The following is a 20,802-nucleotide window of genomic DNA, read 5'->3' as shown; positions in this document are numbered from 1 at the left end:
GACTTGTTCTGACTTTTGCTGTGGCCAGTCTGCTAACGCATATCAACTTAAGATTCCATATTACTCAGTGGAGGGACACAAAACATAAGTATTTATCTTTGCTTATGTAAGTAAATGTTAATGATTTGTTTATTTTACTGTAATGATGACAGGTGGCTTAAAAATATTTTTTCTACACATGCCTGAATCTCCAGAGCTTTTAGTTTGTGGCGATATAATTAGAAACGGGTTTAGATTATTTTGTTAGCTTTCTATGTTTCCATGTATGTTCAGGATGCTCTGGAAAAAATGTGTCAATGCAAATTTTCCACTGATAATTTTGAGCCATGTTGCACAGAAATTCCCTGAATGGGTGTGTGACAGCTGACCCTACTGTCACACAGACCTGAATGGTAATCATTTTGTTTGTTTATCCTTTACATTAATTTAGACATTAATTAGTGAATAGTTTAGATTTTTATTAAAAATTATTTTCATTAGTCTGACTTTTTGGTTAACTATTTGGAGTGCACACATTTAGTTAACTTTATTTGTCAGTTCTTTATATTTTTGTTAAAAGCAACAAATTAATTTATTTGTTTTGAGTTACCAGTTTCCTTTGGAGCTGCTGCTGGAGGGTCACTGAAGAGCTCCAGCTAATTGACATCCATATATGGCTGGCAAAACCTCCTCAGCGGGCCGTTCCATTTGTTTGCCAGGGGATGGGGAAATTTGGTTTTCTTTAATTTGACCATTTCTTTAAAGTTTTCTTCTATTTGGTAGTTTCAGTCTAATGTTTTAATTTAAAGATTTGATATTGTATTGATTAGTATTTAAGTTTTTGTATGTTTAAATTACCCCTTGTGTGTCAGCCGTGGTCTGATCAGCCACTTTTTAAGTTTCCCTTTTGTCTTGTTTGGGAGGTCAGTTTTGTGCTTGAGTTCTTTGTGTTACCACCCGAGTTGTAGTTTGCTATGTTGACCTCAGTTTTGGGCCCAATTCTTCATTGTTTATTTTTGAACTTTTTTGTAATAAAAAAAGACGCTGAGTGAATTCCACTCAGCGTCTCTCTGGCTGGTTAATGTGAGAACCCTCACAGGGTGAAAAGGAAGGGTCCACTGTAAACTTTATTATGGTCTAATGCATAGGCAATAATGCCTTTTTAGTTGATTCTGTTTAAAAAGAGAGAGATTACGAAAAAGGCTTTGGTTAGCAGTCCAGCCTCTTTCTGATTGATGAACCATAAACATCAGAAGGCCTGCAGAGCTTTAAATCTTGTTGTGCTTCTTTTGTTACCGTGTTTCTCTGGAGTCTCAAAACCTTAGCAATTACTTTGTAACCATTTTTAGACTGATACATGCCAGTTAGCTTTCATGTATCTTGAATTAGTTCAGATCAGAGCATGATGGTTTGATTTTTGACACAGCCCACTTCAGTTATCAGAGCTGTTCTATTTAAGTGATTCCTTGATTCTACAAGGCTGGATGTAAGAAGACCTGGCTGGGATGGCAAAAGTGAACTTCACTTCCAAAAATCAATATTTGCCTAGTATCAAAATAGGGTTAATAATCTGAAGCCTTTGGGTGAAACAACAATGAAAACAAGAAATGGGGCAAATATTTTTATAGCACAGCGTGTCAGCATATTGCATGCGAGTCATGTTATTCTGCTATTCCACAACAAAGGTGTGTGTGTGTTACGGCCAGTGGCCTTTTCTGTTTGTTTTTTTTTTTCTTTGGCAGTGGCTAATCAGACTGACTTCATCTGGAAGTGGGTGTTGCCCTGTTGTCCTGTGCCACACCCTGAGGCCTACCGTGATTGGGTCATCAATTGCCGGCTCCACCAATTGCTGTTGAGGCCTCCCTTTTAAAACCAAGGACTTCCAAGGAGAAGGCCCGCTTAGTTTCTTTGTTGAGACAGCTTGCCACTTTGTTGGGTGTGTGTGGGGTTGCTGTGAACTGGTTGTATTTTGTGAGCTTTTCTATAAATTGTGATAGGTTTGATCCTGTGTGTGTGTGTGGGGGGGGGGGGTTGTACTGCTACTAGAAGAGAGTTGTGGTCTACTTTGGCTTTAACTTTTGACTGCTTCAACAGTTTTTACCCTGTGGGGTTTTGTAACGCTACACCAGACTTGTAGCTTGTTTTGTTTTGTTTTGTTTTATTTTGTTTGTTTAATCTGGACGTAAAGTGTGATTAAGTTTTGTCTCACAGCTCTGATGGTTTGTGAATTTTGTTTATTTAGTACGTATTGGCTGTTTTTCTTTTCCTTCTTTTTTTGTCGGAAACCCAAACAATAAATCTCTAAATTGTCGAACCTTAACATCTAGGTTTATTTAATGTTACTTCCCTTTCCCCTGGCTGAGCCGGGTCGTAACAGTGTGCGTGTGTGTGTGTGTGTCTGTGTGTGTGTGTGCATGTGTGTTTCTTCCTGTCTGCTCTCATAGGGTAAACCAACAGTACTCTCTCTCTTCTTCTGGTTATAAAATATTGGTATTACTAATGGCTAAGACAGTCACAAGTGAGCTGCTGGCATCAGAAAGCTCTGCAGAGTCCCAAACACGGGGCTGGTCATGTGTTCATTACTTATCTCAGGTCAAGATGAGAGACAGGCTCACTCAATCTTGTACAACTGATGCACAAAGTGACACAAAACCATGAAACATGGAGCTTGGTTAAATAAGGTTATCACATAACTATAACAGAATGAATGGAAAACTGTAGAAAAGCTGCTGAGGTCAACAAGTTCTGTTCAAGCACATGTCTTGAACTATAACCCACACATGTCACACTTATGAAACTTGTGTTTTTGAAATCTCTTCTCAGAATGATCTGCCCTCTACTTTTGCCCTGGAGACCTAAATAAATGCCACAAACATCTGAGACTGAGAAAAACAGCTTGGATGTTATTTCTTTGAACTCTCTGTCTCTGTTGGCTTGCACAACAGAACACTGGGAATATTTCTTCATTGTTGATCCTTTATTCAGTAGATCTGGCATAAATACAGGATTAGACCAATTAGACCAAAAGCATTAATTAAAAGTTTGAGTCAGAATCAATGTCAACTTTCATGCAAAAATGTTCATATTGGTAATTACTTAGCGTGGCCATTGCAATCCTGTGCAACTCCTCTTGAAAACAATCTGACTTCTAACACAGTCTGGGCTTTCTCCCATTGACTCAGATTCTCTCTAGTTGATATTTGACCGGGCCAATCAGTGAACAGAAGGAGAAGTTGTGAATGATGACGTTGATTTTCTGCTCTGTTTTAGAATTATAGTCTAACTGTAGTTTTAGTAATGGCAGAGGAGGAAGTGAACGAAGCCATTCAGTCTGTGCTGGCCACACTTCCAAATAATGACAACATCAACACCCGCCTCACTTGGATCAGCACTTCATAGTGGAGAATGGTTGTTTACGGCGCAGGGGATTTCTGGTTAGCTTCATAGCATCGAACTGGAACATTGCATACATCACAGGAAAACATTCATTAGAGTTCATGCCTCCAAGAAGGGATGGCTTCTTTATAGCCGAGGGTCAGCATCCAGTGTTCTGTGCCTGCAGGAAGTAAACCTGTATATATTATTTCATAAAGGTCTTTATAATTGAACACTGTGTCATGGAGAACTGTGACTAATTAAATTCAGTTTAAACTTTTGAGTCTGATTCTGACAGTTTTATCTTAATGGTGAACCTCAGGGTTAGCAGCCAGCAGGCCTCCTGAAGTTTTCAGTCTAACTGAGATGATTTCTGTTTCTGCTGAACCATTTCTGTGTTGGCTGGGCCCAGGGCCACCTCAGTGTTGGGATGGGCCCCTGGCCCCCAGGACGACAGCCCCTCTCACATAGTAATTTTGTCCTATGTATTTCTCAATAACAATCTTTTTGAAGAAATTTACAATTTTTAAGCAACTGAAAAAAAAAATCTGAAAATATTATCCTTAAATACAACTTTTATGTCAAAAGTTTTCTATTGTAGTTTTTTTTTTTTTAGATCTATTTTGCTTTGGGTTTACTCATTTATTTGCTGTGCAGTCCCTCCTCAGATGGCTGAGCTTTGGCCTGAGATGAAGGGTCCAACTTCTATATTAGTCAATTTGAAGAATTTGGACAGCTTTAGTTTTAGAGTGACTCTTTATCACTAAACTCCTGCTCACAAACCATTTTTCTTTAATGACAGACACTTTCCAATTTCATTCCCATCGTTTTCTAAGTCTCCTTAATCTGTAAAAGGACAATGCACATTGGTCATGCATGTCACAGCAGCCATAAATGAAAATATAAGATGATTGACAGAAAACATTAAAGGTTTATAAAATGGGGTTGGGGAGGCTGGCCTGTAATGAGAGGTAAGTCAATGCATAGGGCAGGCTTGGTTAGGCTTTATGTTTTGGATCATTTCCAGAGGACCGAATTATGACATAATTTTAGTATTTGGTGAGACTCCAGCTGATTTTTCCTTAAATTTTCCCAGTGTTTGAATCTCTGACACCCTGTGTCCTAACCAGTCAGTTTATCAGAGAAATCATCCACCTCTCTTGCTCTGTTCACCACACACCGACCATTCCTCTGTGACTGTCTGCTCTGCAGCCCACACCCTGCACAGCTTGACATGTAAAGACCAACCAGCTCAGCTGTGTCTGTGATACAGACACAGCTGACACAGACCACAGGAGAAGGTGTGGGCTGTAATGCATTGCAACCAGAGTTTAATCCATTTATGTGATGTGACTCACTCACTTGCTGGCAGGTGATTAAGAAACAACGTGCAGACTGTAAAATGCTGTGAGAGAACTCTAAAACCCATTTTTGCTGCACATGTGGATAAAAACAATTAAGAGCAGATTTACAACTTACATTGTAAATCATAGACTTGACAAAACGACATCACAACCATTTATGTGCACTGTTATTGTTAAGCTTTGACAACATTACATAAATGAAGCTGCAGAGCCAGCACAACCATAAGTTAAAGCAGCAACAACCACCGTGTAGGAGGTTCGTTTACCTGATTTCGGGTAGGTGACGATCCATATGTCGCTACTTCTCAGGGAGAAGTTAGAGATGTCCTCCATCTTCCCTCTGCAGAAGGGCGGCAGCCGCACTCCGTCAAACTCGAAGTATTTACTCTCAAACTCGATCGGTGTGCTCGGCGTGTCTGCCTCGCTTTCGGCCATTATGGCAACTCTCCGCCAGCGCAAGGTGGACAACACGCGCTCGCGTACGCGAACTGTTTCCGTTAGAAAAAGGGAGGATGAGCCGCTGTGGTGAAGATGAGGAGGATGATAATGATGATGGTGGTGGCAGGACGGGCCTTACAGGATGCAGAGCCTGGCGCTGGATGCGGGCAGCGAGGTGACCCACGCAGCGAGAGGTGACGTAATGCGCGCCCCGAGAACTAGCATCAGGACCACTGTCGAGGAGGAGTCAGGATGTGCGCGCGCACGGCTTCTTATGAAACGGATAAGGACACAGCTAAAGTTTGATCACCTGTAAGTCTGCACACCCCTGATGAGGCCAGCCTTTCTCCTCATAGATTTCAGATTGTGAAACATCTGATCCACAGACCTCTTCAGGAGACCCACAACATATCTGTTAGATTTGGTTCTGGACTTTGATTAGGCCATATATACCAAGCCTCTCTCTCTCTGGAAGTCATTTATTATTATTATTTGAATGTATCCCTGAAAACTCTGTGACACTAAAATATTATCTTTGGATTTTAACCCACTAAGGTGTGTGGTCAAAATGGAGTGGTATTTGAAGCTGCTCCATTGTTCCATTGTTTTGTATCATAAGTACTGCTGAAGTATGTATTGAAACCACAAGTTTGATTCCATTAATGCAAAATTCTGTCTAGTTTCCGTTAGAACAACAAATTCTGTCTTCCAGTCCCACGTATTGTTCCAGAACAGGGGTCGGCAACCCGCGGCTCTAGAGCCGCATACGGCTCTTTAGCGCTGCCCTAGTGGCTCTCTGGAGTTTTTTTCAAAAATGTTTGAAAATTGAAAAAGATGGGGGTAGGAAATATATTTTTTGTTTTAATATAGTTTCTGTAGGAGGACAAACATGACACAGTCATTCTTAAAGTTTCCCAATGCTATAAAAATGTAGAATAAAAAACGTGTAGAATAAATATTAACTTTCAACATTTCCTCGCTGCAGCAAACAGAAAGGGGCGGGGACGGACCACTTGTCTGTCTCATACCTTATTTGGAAATGAGACCATTGCAATCCGGAAGTGAAGGGGACGCTATTTCCTATACTTCAGTTTTTATTTTCTTTTTAAATCTGTGATACATTTTCACCTTTAGGAAGGAGTTTCACTCTCAGAATGTATTTGAACTTCTTTCTTTTATTTACTTCACGGCAGCTCACAGTTTTTAGCTAATGGGCTCTTTGCACCTCAGCTTCCGCGTTCGGGGTAAAGCGGCTCGATTGTTTCCGATCCAATACAAATATCATTTACATTAGGTGCTTTCAGGGCTTGGCCAAGGTTTGTACATCGATCCGAAGCCCCAACAAGTAAGCTGGAGAAAGGTATTAAGATGTTCGCCTCGTTATACATTCACTGACACGAAGGTGAGTTTTACTTAAACTTTGTGGCTAACATTAACGTTAGCTTATGCTAGTAGGCAATATTCTCGGACATTGTTCTTGTAAAATGTGCTATTTAAGTATCTAAACATTCTAACGGACAATGTATTTATCTTATTTTCAAGTATATTATGTGTGTTTATTGTCGTTAGTGTCACAGACTAACGGGGAGGTTACGGTTTGGGCTTTTTACTAACGAAGCCTGACGAAGCTCAACAAGCCTCATAGCTTAACAGTAGCGCAGCTCTGGTGTCAGAGATCTGGTTCAGCTGTTCAGGTTCAAAGTTCCTGCTTTTAGAAAAATATGACCGTGTTGCTTCATGTCTCCATGTTATTTCGTTTTATTACCTTTGCATGTTTCTTGTGAAGAGCTCAGATAGGACTGTGTTTACAGCAGTATGTACAGGCGGATCAGTTGCTCGGCTGTCTGGCTCTGGTCTGCTCTCTCGTTCCCATAAACTCTTTCAGGCTGAATATAGATGTGATTCCATGGAAATAACTCAGGGAGGCTCCTTTATTTACCATCCGTATCCCCGGTAGTTTTAGGCTTATCCGGAGTGAAGTGAAGGCTGCAAACTTTGCTGTGCGGCGTTAGCTGGTAGCGGCAGATATTTACAAGCCATCTTCTTAATTCAGGATCGCTTGGAAATTAATGAAAACTTAAAAGCCCATTATATTAGGAAGACAACAATGTTAATAGTATTGTTTTTTTGCATCTGAAATACGACTTAGTCTTTTCTACCAGTCATGGTAACTCAAAGCGGAAAAAAGTGAGCCGCATTAGCTCCTGGAGATGTGACGTCAACGCCTTAGGTGCAAAGAGCCCATTATGTAGCTTTCGGTGTACTTCTAAATTTGCTCCTTAGTCGCATCTTTTCGGGCTTGCGACTGCCTCTCGTGGCTTGGGGATGGTAACACAACTAATATAATTAAATTACTAAATCAGAGTACCACGTCTTTTTATGTGCTATTAATTCTGGCATTACTGGTACCGTAAAAAATAAATTATCTTATAAAACAATTTTTTTTTTCATTTTCTTAATGAAGTAGAGTTAATTAAATGAGATAACTGAAAGTGAGTTTCACTTGATGACCAACCTGTTGAAACTGTGGCAAATTTTAAATTCCTTGTATCATTCCTGGACAGTCAGCTCAACTTTGCTGAAAACACTGACTATATTTTTAAGAACAGTTCTCAAAGACTCTACCTTTTAAGAAGACCTGGGTGTTACCCAACTTTGGGTTGTGTGCAACCTCTAGTTAGGTAGAGGTTGTTGAGTTAAAATGTTAAAACTAAACATTTTAACTTGAATAAATGTTAAAACTAAACATTTTAACTTGAATTTTAACTCATCTCAAGTTAAAACAACATTTTAACTCAAGTTTTAACTTTTCATCTCCTCGACTGGTTTGGTCACATGAGCTGCAGACTAACAGACAATCTTTTAAGAATACTTTGAATGGTAGGTAAAATAGTAGGTAAATGGTGGTGAAACCAAAAACAGCTCTGTCTCAACTGTTTGCTGAAAGAACATGAAAGATGGCAAGAAATATTTTAGCAGAGGGCATCCATCCTCTTTATTCATCAGTTTGAACCTCTGAGCTCATGAAGGTGTTACTGTGTTCCTTTGGCAACTATTTTATATTTTTAGCTTCATGACAACTGTCATAAACATTCATAAAGACTCGTTCATGTTCATGACACCTCTCCTTGGGCTGCCACCTTATCGTGATGGAGGTGTTTGAGTGTCCCAATGATCCTAGGAGCAATGGTGTCTGGGGCTTTATGCCCCTGGTAGGGTCACCCAAGGCAGACAGGTCCTAGGTGAGGAACCAGACAAAGCACAGCCTGAAGACCCCTTATGATGCAGAAAAACTTTGGATCTGGCATTCCCCCGCCCGGACACGGGTCACCGGGACCCCCTCTGGAGCCAGGCCTGGAGGTGGGGCACGATGACGAGCGCCTGGTGGCCGGGCTTTCACCCACAGAGCCCGGCCGGGCTCAGCCCGAAGAGGAGACGTGGGTCCCCCTTCCAACAGGCTCACCACCTGTAGGAGGCGCCAAAGGGGTCGGGTGCAGTGTGTAATGGGCGGCGGCCGAAGGAGGGGACCCTGGCGGTCTGATCCTCGGCTGCAGAAGCTGGCTCTTGGGACGTGGAACGTCACCTCTCTGGTGGGGAAGGAACCAGAGCTAGTGGGCGAGGCTGAGAGGTTCCAGCTAGAAATAGTCGGCCTCACCTTGACGCATGGCTCTGGTTCTAGAACCAGTCTCCTTGAGAGGGGCTGGATGTACTTCCACTCTGGAGTTGCCCGCGGTGAGAGGCGCCGGGCAGGAGTGGGCATACTTGTTGCCCCCCATCTTGGCGCCTGTACATTGGGGTTTACCCCGGTGAATCAGAGGGTAGCCTCCCTCCGCCTACGAGTGGGGGGACGGGTTCTGACTGTTGTCTGTGCTTACGGGCCGAACAACAGTTCAGATTACCCACCCTTCATGGAGTCCTTAGAGGGGGTACTGGAGAGTGCCCCTCCTGGGGACTCCCTTGTTCTGCTGGGGGACTTCAACGCTCACGTGGGCAATGACAGTGAGACCTGGAGGGGCGTGGTTGGGAGGAACGCCCCCCCCCAATCTGAACTCGAGTGGTGTTCTGTTGTTGGACTTCTGTGCTCGTCACGGATTGTCCATCACGAACACAATGTTCAGGCATAAGGGTGTCCATATGTGCACTTGGCACCAGGACACCCTAGGCCGCAGTTCGATGATTGATTTTGTCGTCTCATCGGATCTGCGGCCGTATGTCTTGGACACTCAGGTGAAGAGAGGTGCGGAGCTGTCCACTGACCACTACCTGGTGGTGAGTTGGCTCCGGTGGTGGGGGAGGAAGCCGGTCAGACCTGGCAGGCCCAAACGTGTAGTGAGGGTCTGCTGGGAACGTCTGGCGGAGTCCCCTGTGAGACGGGCGTGGGAGGAGTTTGGAGAGGCCATGGAGAAAGACTTCCGCACGGCTTCGAGGCGATTCTGGTCCACCATCCGGCGTCTAAGGGGGAAGGTGTACACAGTATAAACACTGTTTATAGTGCGGATGGTGTGCTGCTGACCTCAACTCGGGACGTTGTGGGCCGGTGGGCGGAATACTTCGAAGACCTCCTCAATCCCACCAACATGCCTTCTGTTGAGGAAGCTGAGCCTGGGGACTTTGGGTTGGGCTCTCCAATCTCTGGGAACAAGGTCGCCGAGGTAGTTAAAAAGCTCCTCAGTGGCAGGGCCCCGGGGGTGGATGAGATCCGCTCAGAGTTCCTTAAGGCTCTGGATGTTGTAGGGTTGTGTTGGCTCACGCGACTCTGCAATATCGCATGGATATCGGGGGCAGTCCCCCTGGATTGGCAGACTGGGGTGGTGGTCCCCTGTTTAAAAAGGGGGACCGGAGGGTGTACTCCAATTACAGGGGGGTCACACTCTCAAGCCTCCCTGGTAAGGTCTATTCAGGGGTCCTGGAGAGGAGGGTCTGTCGGATAGTCGAACCTCGGATTCAGGAAGAGCAGTGTGGTTTTCGTCCTGGTCGTGGAACACTGGACCAGCTCTACACCCTCAGGAGGGTCCTGGAGGGTGCATGGGAGTTCGCCCAACCGGTCTACATGTGTTTTGTGGACTTGGAGAAGTCGTTCAACCGTGTCTCCAGGAGGGCATTGTGGGGGGTTCTCCAGGAGTATGGGGTACCCGGGCCCTTTGATATGGGCTGTCAGGTCCTTGTACGACCGGTGTCAGAGTCTGGTTCGCATTGCGGGCAGTAAGTCGGGCTCGTTTCTGGTGAGAGTTGGATTCCGCCAGGGCTGCCCTTTGTCACCGATTCTGTTCATTACTTTCATGGACAGAATTTCTAGGCGCAGCTGAGGTGTTCAGAGGATCCGTTTTGGTGGCCTTATAATTGCATCTCTGCTTTTTGCGGATGATGTGGTCCTGTTGGCTTCATCGGAACGTGACCTGCAGCTCTTGCTGGAGCGGTTCGTGGCTGAGTGCAAAGCAGCCGGGATGATCCTCCAAATCCGAGGCCATGGTCTTGAGCCGGAAAAGGGTAGATTGCCTTCTCCGGGTCAGGGGGGTCGTCCTGCCTCAAGTGGAGGAGTTTAAGTATCTGGGGATCTTGTTCACGAATGAGGGAAGAAGGGAGCGTGAGATCGACAGGCAGATTGATGCAGCGTCTGCCGTGAAGCGGAAGCTGTACCGGTCCGTCATGGTGAAGTGAGAGCTGAGTCAAAAAGCAAAGTTCTCGATTTACTGGTTGATCTACGTTCCTACCCTCATCTATGGTCATGAGTTTTGGGTCATGACCGAAAGTACGAGGTCCCGGATACAAGTGGCCGAAATGGGTTTCCTCCGCAGGGTGGCTTGGCTCTCCCTTAGAGATAGGGTGAGAAGCTCGGTCATCCGGGAGGGACTCAGAGTAGAGCCGCTGCTCCTCCACGTCAAGAGGAGCCAGTTGAGGTGGCTCGGGCATCTGGTCAGGATGCCTCCTGGATGCCTCCCTGGTGAGGTGTTCCGGGCACGTCCCACCTGGAGGAGGCCCTGAGGAAGATCCAGGACACGCTAGAGGGACTATGTCTCTCGGCTGGCCTGGGAACGCCTTGGGGTTCCCCCGGAGGAGCTGGAAGAAGTGGCTGGGGAAAGGGAAGTCTGGGCCTCCCTTCTGAAGCTGCTGCCCCTGCAACCCGACCCCGGATAAGCGGAAGAAAATGGATGGATGGATGGATGTTCATGACAGGTGTGTCATGTTTATGACAGTGTCAAGTCAGTCTTATGCACACCCCTTCAAATAAAGTGTTACCAAAAAGTTTTTAACAAAATGTTTTGTTTTGTTTTTTTTGTTTTTTTTTAAAAAGAATCATTACAATTCCAAAAATTTTGATTACAATTTTATTTTACTTAACTGAGGTTAGTTTTTTTTTTTCATTGAGTAATTGGGGGAAAAAATTAACTTCATACTCTGCGAAAAAGACCCTAAACTTAAAGTCTGGATTGAGTTTTATCCCCTTCATTAATGACACACTTTTATTACATACATTATATCTGTCTTGGTAATTCAGGGTGAGTTATTTTTAATTCTAAATTAATATCCTTGTTGGACTTTTATTTAAGTGCTATTCTCCTTCAAGATACATCTACCTAACACCAGAATAAATGCAATGTACATTATGCAGCAAAGGAAATTAGAAGATCAGACATATATCCATTATGAAGATGAGCGGTTTTGGATGGGCGATGTGCCTCGTATTGCGTAAGCGATATTGAAGAATGACTGATATCATTAATGATATAGGGAAGAAGCTTTTCAGTTGTCTTGCTTTGCTAGCAAAGTCGTTAGCTAGCAGCTAGCTAATAGCACAACAATAGCAGCCTAATGTCTGTATGATAAAAATACTGAATCGATAGATAAGGACAGTTTTTCCTCACCTGGCTGTGTCCTCCTGCTCAGTAGTTCTTCAGAGAAAGGCAGACGCAGAGGCCTGTCAGTGTCTGTTGTATTTCATTACCTCTCTGCTTAAACCGCTACTCCGTGCTGAAGCAGAAACGATACGTTCAACGTTTTCTGTCATCTGACAAGTAGCAAGTCTACTCCACTTTATTCACCAAAAACGTTTTTTTTTTTTTTTTTAAATTCACCAAAAACTGTTCTGTAATCTGGAACGTTTGCTACGTTCAGCTCCGCAGTTAGCCGCCTTATCTCACTGCGCAAGAGACAATTGCGTTATGCCTCACGGGCAAAAGGTCAAAGGTAACAAGGTGACCGGAGGGCTTATTGTGTTGTTCAAAAAAACCCTAACAAAAAACTAAATAATTTTAGTACATGTTATTTTGTATCAGAAGAGGGCTTAGGAAATAATAATAATAAAAGAAAGTTGACCAAAAGGGCACTTGGGGGCAAGGAGCAAAAGGGGCAGGTGCTCAAGCACCCCCAAACCTCCTCCCCCCTCTGCACGTGCCTGGTAAGGGGGTACGGTAGGGTACTGCGTACCCCTTAAAGATTTAGCAGGGCTACGCAGTACCTGCAAGAGAGAGGAGCAGCAGTCTGCTGTAAAAAATCAACGGGTTCACTGTGCAGCCGTGAGTTCACCCACTAATCAGCCGTGACTGATTAGTTTTTCAAGAACCATCTAAAACATGACATATTCAGTTAATAAATAACTTTTTTTCCCATTTCATATTGTTTCTGAACTGTTCGTGCTTTGCTAGAGCAGGGCTGCAATACGTCGATCGCGGAAGGTTTTGAGTTGATCTCGGCATTAGGTGACAAACTGAACGTCGCCAGGACGCTGAGACCAGAACGTCCTCCTCTGGCTCCTTATCAAAACGTTCGTAACTTTCTTAAAGAACAACAGAAAAAAAAAAATCAACAAAACGTGTTTGTTAGCAGAATCACTTTTCGGCACAGCGTTCAGCGTGACAGCATGAGACTCACTCAGTTTGGCTTTCGTGTTGTTCCTCCTTTGTTTGAAGGACACACCCTTTATTGTACATGAGTGTGTTAAATTAGACAAGTCACGTGATGTGACACAATAATCCAATAATGATAAAAACAACAACAAATGAGAGCACAAAAGCATTCATAATGTCAACACCCCCACTTGCTCACATTTGGGTAACTTCCTCTGACTCTTAATATTTCAACCAATATACATTCATGATACACCAAACATAAACATTTCATACTTCCTTAACTTAATCTTTGTTGCTGGTTTAGTTAGTACATCTGCAACCATTTCATTGGTTGGACAGTACTCTAGAAAGACTTTTCCTTCATTTACAACTGATCTGACAAAATGATATGATACACAGGATTTTTGGCTAAGGATATGGTACCCTGATTGTCTTCATAATGTAATGTTTCTGGCCCGTCTGCCTGCCATGTTCTTCTCCTTTGCACTCACCTCTCATCAAGCTCATCTGGTTCACCTGCATGCTGCTGCGCTGGAGCGCAATCAGGCTCATGTCTCCCACCTGGTCTCCAGCAGTTATATTCGCTCTCAGGAGGGCAGACGGTGCCAGATTTTTGAAAGCCACCGTGTGAGTAGATATCCAGCATTCCTTCCTGACCTGACCACGATCTGAACACTTTTCGCCCCTCGGATTTCCCTGCCTTGCCTAGCCCTCATTGGATTCTCCTCTGGCCTCTGTTTCCTGGACGTGACCCTGTTTCTGCCTTCCGACCACTGCCTCTTGCCTCGCCCTTGGATTTAGTCTGCCTGTGATCGTTTGTAAGTTTGGAACCTTTTTCTGTGCCCTGACCATCGTTCTCTGCCTGACCCTCTGAAAGGAACCCCATTGGTTGCCTGTCCTATACCCCTTTCCCTAATTAAAGTACTTATTAACTTTTATTCTGTGTGTCTGACTGAAATTTCGGGTCCTCAAGTTCTGATCATTACAGAAAAATCTGGCCAAAAATGGACCCTTCGTCAGCACAAGAGTGGCGCAGCAATGTTGAAAGTGCTATCAGTCGACTAAATACTGGCATGAATGAAATAATTACCACGCTGCGTAACATGTCTTCTCCTCCTGACCAGGCACAACCACAGTCACCTCCCGAACCAGCACCTGCAGTTCAGCCCGCTGTGGTCAGAGAGCCTCGTCTGACTCCTCCCGAGCTCTTCAAGGGAGACTCTGACCAGTGCCGTGCTTTCCTTACTCAGTGTGAGATCCACTTTGAGTTGCAGCCCTCCTCTTTCCCTTCTGAACGTTCTAAAGTGGCGTTTGTTATCTCACTTCTGTCCGGTAAGGCCAAACAGTGGGGCACAGCTGAGTGGCAGAATTTATCTGATTCCTGTCTGTCTTATTCTGCGTTTTCTAAAGAACTGATCAGGGTTTTTGACCCCATCCTACCTCAGAGAGAGGCTGCTAGGGGGTTACTATCCTTGAAGCAGGGTAGTAAGAGTGTAGCTTCTTATATCATTGATTTTCATTTGTTATCTGCAGATAGTAGTTGGAATCAGGAGGCATTAATGGATGTGTTCATGCAAGGGCTTAATGAGAATATCAAGGATGAGTTGGCCACTCGAGATTATCCTAAGTCTCTCAAGGACCTTGAGGATTTGGCAACTAGGATAGATCTTCGTCTCACTGAAAGGAGAAGAGAGAAACATCAAAAGGAGGCCTCATCAGCCCCATTTGGCCACAAGGGTCCCCGCTCTGATACCACAAGCTTCTCCCCTCCCTCAGTGGTGGCACCAGATCCTGAACCGATGCAGTTGGGGAGAACAAGGATCTCCATGGAGGAACGTGCTCGCAGAAGGCAGTTTAATTTATGTTTTTACTGCGGAGGCAAGGGTCACATGGCAGCTAAGTGTCCATCAAAAGGGCAGGCTCAGTAGAGGTTAGGGGTGATCTACTGAGCCATAGCATATTAGCCATCTCCCCATCGTTTTCCTTCTCTGCTAACCTTGTGGTCTCCTCCATTCCCCACCAGGTATCAGTCTTCATTGATTCCGGGGCTGATACTGAGTTCATGGATGAATCGTTTGCCAGGGGCCTCAACATCAAGCTCCTCCACACTTCATCGGCTCATAACGTGCTAGCTTTGGACGGACATCATATTTGCCGATCCAATCTCATCACAGAAAAGGTCAGTCTGTCCCTTGGTGGTAATCATCAGGAGGAGATTACTTTTGTTATAATCCACTCACCACAGCTACCCATTGTTTTGGGGGCCTCATGGCTTAACAAGCACAACCCCCACATTGACTGGCAGGCCAAAGAGATTTTGGGCTGGTCCAGGTCCTGTTCTGCTACCTGTTTGCTCTCTGCTTGCACCCCATCTGTTCCAGACAATGCCATTGAGGAAACTTACCCGGACTTATCCAAGGTGCCACCGGATTACCATGAACTTAAGGAGGTGTTCAATAAGTCCAGGGCCACAGCCCTTCCCCCTCATAGGCCCTATGACTGTGCTATTGAGCTCCTTCCAGGCACGTCACCCCCCAAGGGGCGTTTATATCCTCTATCTGCTCCTGAGAACCAAGCTATGAGGAAGTATGTAGAGGATTCCCTCAAGGCTGGAATCATTCGCCCATCCTCGTCTCCTGCTGGTGCAGGTTTTTTTTTCGTAGGCAAGAAGGATGGGTCTCTAAGACCATGTATAGATTACAGGGGTCTTAATGACATAACTGTTAAGAATCGGTATCCTCTTCCCCTCATGAATTCAGCTTTTGATCAGATCCAGGGAGCTAAGATCTTCACTAAGCTAGACCTGCGCAATGCGTACCACCTTGTTCGCATCAGAGAAGGGGACGAATGGAAGACTGCATTTAACACCCCCACTGGTCATTACGAGTACTTGGTCATGCCTTTTGGGTTAACCAATGCTCCAGCAGTCTTCCAAGCTCTGGTCAATGATGTTTTGAGGGACATGGTCGGGCACTTTGTTTTTGTTTACCTTGATGACATTCTCATCTACTCTCAGGATCTGGATTCTCACAAGAACCATGTTCGGTCGGTCCTTCTTCGCCTCCTCCAGAATCATCTTTTTGTTAAGGCAGAGAAATGCGAGTTCCACTCCACTACCACCTCTTTTCTGGGCTACATCATTTCCCCCAACCAGGTGATCATGGATCCTTCTAAGATTTCTGCTGTTTCCAAATGGCCCACACCCACAGATCGCAAACAATTACAGAGATTTCTTGGATTTGCTAACTTTTACCGTCGGTTCATTCGTAATTACTCTCAAGTAGCGTCTCCGCTTCATGCCATTACCTCATCCAAGGTCCAATTCAGTTGGAGCAGGCAGGCAGAGGAGGCCTTCTCTAGGCTCAAGTCTTTGTTCACCTCTGCTCCAGTTCTCCGGACCCCTGATCCTGAGAGACAGTTCCTTGTGGAGGTCGATGCCTCTAGCACTGGGGTAGGCGCTGTCCTAAGTCAGAGAACCACTGACGGTCGTATTCATCCTTGTGCCTTCTTTTCTAGGACTCTATCCAGTGCCGAACGGAACTATGATGTGGGGGACAGGGAGCTTTTGGCCGTCAAGCTGGCCCTAGAGGAATGGAGGCATTGGCTGGAGGGGTCCAAGGAACCATTTCTAGTATGGACGGACCACAAGAATCTGGAGTACTTGAGGGCAGCCAAACGGCTCAACCCCAGGCAGGCTAGGTGGGCTCTGTTTTTTGGGCGGTTCAATTTTACACTCTCTTACAGACCTGGGACCAAGAACATGAAACCGGATGCCTTGTCAAGGATTCACGAATCCTCGGAGTTGATGGCCGCTGGTACAGAGGAGTGTATCCTCCCAGACTCGGTGAGATTGTCTGTAACCATGTTGGAACTGGAGGAGGAGGTCAGGGACGCCACCCGAGGTCTTCTGGTCCCAGCCTCTTGCCCCCCCGACAGGCTGTTCGTCCCGGAACATCTGGTCCCTAAGGTACTCAAGTTCTGCCATAAATCCCGTCTGTTCTGTCATCCAGGCATCAGCAAGACCTTACAGATTGTCCAGTCTCAATTCTGGTGGGGCTCAATGACCAAGGATATTAAGGAGTTCATTGCGGCCTGTCATCAATGCTGCCAAGCAAAGTCGTCTCGTCGCCCGCCCTCAGGGTTGCTGCGGCCCCTTCCCATCCCATCACGCCCTTGGTCACACATCGCTATGGACTTTGTCACAGGTTTGCCCAGTTCTGATGGATTTGTTGTCTTGTTAACTGTTGTTGACAGATTTTCGAAGATGGTCCATCTGGTCCCCCTCAAGAAACTCCCCTCTGCAAAGGAAATGGGGGAGATCATGGCACGGGAGGTGTTCCGCCTCCACGGGCTCCCCACTGACATCGTCTCGGACAGAGGACCTCAATTTGTCTCTCGTTTCTGGAAGGAGTTCTGCACCATGCTTGGCATATCCGTCAGTTTATCGTCTGGTTTCCATCCCCAAACTGATGGGCAGACCGAGAGGGCTAACCAGGAGATAGAGACCAAGCTTCGTATCCTTTGTGACTCTGACCCTACCAGGTGGTCACACAACCTACCATGGGTGGAACACGCCTTGAATGCTCTTCCCTCTAGCTCCACTGGTCTTTCGCCCTTCTACATTGTCCATGGGTTCCAGCCACCGGTGTTCACTATTCAGGAGAGGGAGGCTAAGGTCCCCTCCGCTCACGCTGCAGCTATGAGGTGCCAACGGATCTGGAGGAAGGCCAGGAGGGCCATGATCAAGTCGTCGGAGGTGCAATCCAGATCTGCTAATCGGCATAGAGTCCCAGCACCCATCTACCGTGTTGGCCAGAAGGTCTGGTTGTCGTCAAAGGATCTCCCCCTACGGGTGGAGAGTCGGAAGTTGGCACCTCGTTTTATTGGTCCCTTCCCCATCTCCAAGGTGGTGAACCCAGTGGCGGTCAGCCTACATCTGCCCCGTTCCATGAAGATTCACCCGACATTCCATGTGTCTCGGGTCAAACCCTACACCTCACCTCGTCTTGAGCCTGCCTCCAGACCCCTTCCGCCCACTCGGTTCCTGGATGGGGACCGGATCTATACTGTTCGCCGCATCCTCCGGTCCAAGAGAAGGGGACGTGGCATCCACTACCTGGTGGATTGGGAAGGATATGGACCGGAGGAACGGACCTGGATTCCTGGTCGCTTTGTCATCGACAAGACCCTCCTGAGGGATTTCCACCGCCTCCATCCTGATCAACCGAAGGGTCCGTCAGGAGCCGGACCTTAGGAGGGGGGTACTGTAATGTTTCTGGCCCGTCTGCCTGCCATGTTCTTCTCCTTTGCACTCACCTCTCATCAAGCTCATCTGGTTCACCTGCATGCTGCTGCGCTGGAGCGCAATCAGGCTCATGTCTCCCACCTGGTCTCCAGCAGTTATATTCGCTCTCAGGAGGGCAGACGGTGCCAGATTTTTGAAAGCCACCGTGTGAGTAGATATCCAGCATTCCTTCCTGACCTGACCACGATCTGAACACTTTTCGCCCCTCGGATTTCCCTGCCTTGCCTAGCCCTCATTGGATTCTCCTCTGGCCTCTGTTTCCTGGACGTGACCCTGTTTCTGCCTTCCGACCACTGCCTCTTGCCTCGCCCTTGGATTTAGTCTGCCTGTGATCGTTTGTAAGTTTGGAACCTTTTTCTGTGCCCTGACCATCGTTCTCTGCCTGACCCTCTGAAAGGAACCCCATTGGTTGCCTGTCCTATACCCCTTTCCCTAATTAAAGTACTTATTAACTTTTATTCTGTGTGTCTGACTGAAATTTCGGGTCCTCAAGTTCTGATCATTACACATAAATCTTAGCTAAATAATCCAGACCATCCATGTTGAACAACAGTTGTTTCAAGTATAAGCATTCCTGTACAGTAGCAGCTAATGCCATGTACTCTGCTTCACATGTAGATAGAGCTACTGTAGGCTGTCTTTTGGTCTTCCATGAGACTAATGGACCAACTTTATTTAGACTCATACAGTAATCTGTTGTACTTCTTCGATCTGATACATCACCTGCCCAATTGGCATCACTGTATGCATATATAAGGTTATCACAGGTTATCCCTCAACCCACTGGCTGCAATGTTGACGCGTTGAGATGCCATGAAACCTAAATTCTGAACATCATGGCATGGAGTGCATCCCAGTTTTCCATGTCTGGCAAATAACCATTAATTTTAGCTTTTAAACTGGTTATATTGATCCTGTGTCCAGACAGAGGGATAATCAGTAGCCTAGCATCATGACCTGTTTGTTCTGAAGATCCTGCAGCTTCCACTTCGTCTTCCTAACATGGCGCCTCCTCACCCTGACTCTCATACTGATAGGAGGAACCACAGAGCTCTGTTAAGTTAAAAGCACATCTTCTGAAGTTGGGATAGTTTTCCTCCAACAGGTTCCAGAGGAATCACCTCAAACCAGATGTTGGACTGGATTTTATTTCAATGTTGTTTGTGAATGTTAGAGCCACATTTTCAACAGTGGTGCTATAAAGATTGAAAAAGGTTATCATTTTGGAGAAAGTCTCATCAACATCAATATTTCCACTAAATAAGAAGCGAAAAAAGTTTTGATAGCCTCTCAGACTCTGAGCTCAAAGCAAGATGCCAGAGAGCAATAAAAGTATTAGTTTTAAATTAGACAACTTAATTTTACATAATTATCGCGGTAGAAGCCATTTGTTTGTTAAATTCTTAATGAAACATATTTACCGTGTTTGATGTTTGTTGTGAATGATGTTGTAGCTAAAATCCTATATTTTAGGCTACGGGTGGTTGTTCTTGAAAGGCGTTGGTTTTACGTGCGCTCAATTAAGATTCATGATGCCGATCTTCCGTTTGACATAAAATAAAGTCATTTATTTTCAGTACAATGTCCATTGTCTTACTGTTTCCCTTAAGATCCACATAAATTCGACATAAATCCAAACCAAGCACAGTAGAAAACTGTTTGCCTCTGCCTGACTTTAATCTCAGAATTCTGATTTTAATCTCAAACTTCTGACTTTAATCTCAGAATTCTGACTTCCGAGATTAAAGTCAGAATTCTGACTTTTTTCTCAGAATTCTGACTTTAATCTCAGAATTCTGACTTTAATCTCAGAATTCTGAGATTAAAGTCAGAACTGTTTGTGTGTTTGTTTGTTTGTTTGTTTGTTTGTTTGTTTTTTTCAGTGGCCCCAATTCTCATCCGTAAAGAACTGTTTGGTCCTCGTTGCTGTTGGTGAGTTAAGTGAAGAGCTGCTAAACTCAGCGTCCTCTGATATGTTAAAGGTTCTAGTAAGGTTCCGAGAAACGCGACCTGTACGACTAAAGCCAGGACTAAAGGACGGTGAGAGACTGGATCGCTTCTAACAGAGCAAAGAGTGACATCACCGTCATCTGACGTATGCCGACAGAGACCCTCGTGGTGCGTTCCAGTTCAGTACGACATTCGGATTCCAGAACAAATAATAGTAATAATATTCTTCTATGACTGTAACAACAAAGTGATTTTTGCGCTTATTGCATCGTAGTTCACTTTGCGTTCAAAGAAACCTGATTTATTTATTTAGTTAAGCTCACAGTTTTGTGGAAGAGTGTTGGGGCGAATGGAAAAAAAGAATTCAGATTGTTTTTTACTTATAATTTATAATTCTGAGCTTAAAGTCTGGATCCTTATAGTCCGAAATCTATTCAATGCATGGTGCGTACAGTGCTTGCAGGGTATGAGGTATTTACTCCAGCTTGAAAATCTCGTCTGAATATTCACTCTGCAGCCAGCTTCAGCATGAAAACATCAAGAA

The 20,802-nt window shown here is 45.1% G+C and overlaps 1 long non-coding RNA gene across 1 annotated transcript in view; it reads right to left on the bottom strand.

Annotated features, from left to right (window-relative positions):
• LOC148152445 (uncharacterized) overlaps positions 1-20,802 on the bottom strand; it is a 144,213-nt gene that overhangs the window by 72,615 nt on the left and 50,796 nt on the right. The window lies entirely within an intron of this gene.

The sequence above is a fragment of the Poecilia mexicana genome, unplaced genomic scaffold (assembly GCF_051168715.1).
Source record: "Poecilia mexicana isolate PSO_F unplaced genomic scaffold, ASM5116871v1 scaffold_23, whole genome shotgun sequence".
In the NCBI taxonomy this organism is placed as follows: domain Eukaryota; kingdom Metazoa; phylum Chordata; class Actinopteri; order Cyprinodontiformes; family Poeciliidae; genus Poecilia; species Poecilia mexicana.
This window is presented reverse-complemented; position numbering and strand designations above follow the sequence as displayed.